Below are 1,108 nucleotides of genomic sequence, written 5' to 3'. Positions count from 1 at the left end.
TATATATATATATATATATATATATATATATATATATATATATATATCAAGTCTATAACAAGTCTCTTCTTCTGACATTAAAACTATATTTAATTAAGCAGTTGCTACCCACCAGATGTAGGGGTTGTAGAACATGCCCAGATGCAGCAGGTCCATACTGTTAGCCAGCGGTACCGTCTTCATCCATTGAAAGGACGTTATTGAAGCAGTAATTCAATGGGGAGAAAGAGAGAGATACATAAAGTAGGGTTAGTAGCAAAGAATAAAAAATGGAGAGCAGAAGGAAAGTAATAGATATGCAAGATATAATGGGGGGGACATTAATTATTCTTTCAATTTATTACCATAGCCAAGCATTTATACCTAGGGTGTTTGCATTTATCCAAATACCTCACAACTGTAGGAACACAAGTCTCATTATGCATGGCACTCATATTTCATGGTCTTGCCAACAATCTGCTTACTGGAACGATCATAAACTTCATGCCACAGAAGGCTTGTAAACTCCTCTCCTTCTGCTATCAGACAATGCCACAAACACAAACACACACTGATGCATATTGCAGTAAAAACTTATGAACAGTGTCCAAAGAAAATATGATGAGTATAAACCAAACAAGAATGTCTTAGCCCTCAAATAAGCCGGCAAATACACCTGGTATGTCGGCACAATATAACTGAAAACATTGCAAACATGTTAATGCCACATTAAATGTATTTTTAAATAATTGACAATGACACTTTCAAAGAGATTATTATAAATCCCAACTTAATCCATCTTTTATAGAGACTCAATCAATTGCACTACTGATGTAACGTGCAACAACAAACTGCACATACAAACTGTCAAATGCACGATTCAATTGCCTGCTGTGAATGCTGCTGTTTTGAGACTTTCTTACTGCTGCAGATTCACTAAAGTACAGTAATGCTGTGTTCAAGGCTGGTAAAAAGCTGGGACATATGGGATTTATTTGGGATCAGATTTAGTGAAATGACACATTTCTGACTTGACACGCATCAAAACACATTTTACTTACAAGGAATCACTGAGTTCCAAAAATGTCAACTTTCTGGACTGTACAGCTGAAATTAACTACACAAAATA

At 35.4% G+C, this 1,108-nt stretch overlaps 1 protein-coding gene across 1 annotated transcript in view; it reads right to left on the bottom strand.

Annotated features, from left to right (window-relative positions):
* The window catches only part of LOC119430777 (amyloid-beta A4 precursor protein-binding family B member 2), a gene marked incomplete at its 3' end in the record, with an annotated part of 3,875 nt that extends 3,699 nt beyond the window's left edge, over positions 1-176 (bottom strand). Inside the window, 1 exon segment of the mRNA XM_037698252.1 lies at positions 113-176.
* Positions 177-1,108: the final 932 nt, after the last annotated feature.

The sequence above is a fragment of the Nematolebias whitei genome, chromosome 3, assembly GCF_014905685.2.
Source record: "Nematolebias whitei isolate Nwh7 chromosome 3, NemWhi1, whole genome shotgun sequence".
NCBI lineage: Eukaryota > Metazoa > Chordata > Actinopteri > Cyprinodontiformes > Rivulidae > Nematolebias > Nematolebias whitei.
Note: the sequence above shows the minus strand (reverse complement) of the source record. Positions and strands in the feature narration are given on the sequence as shown.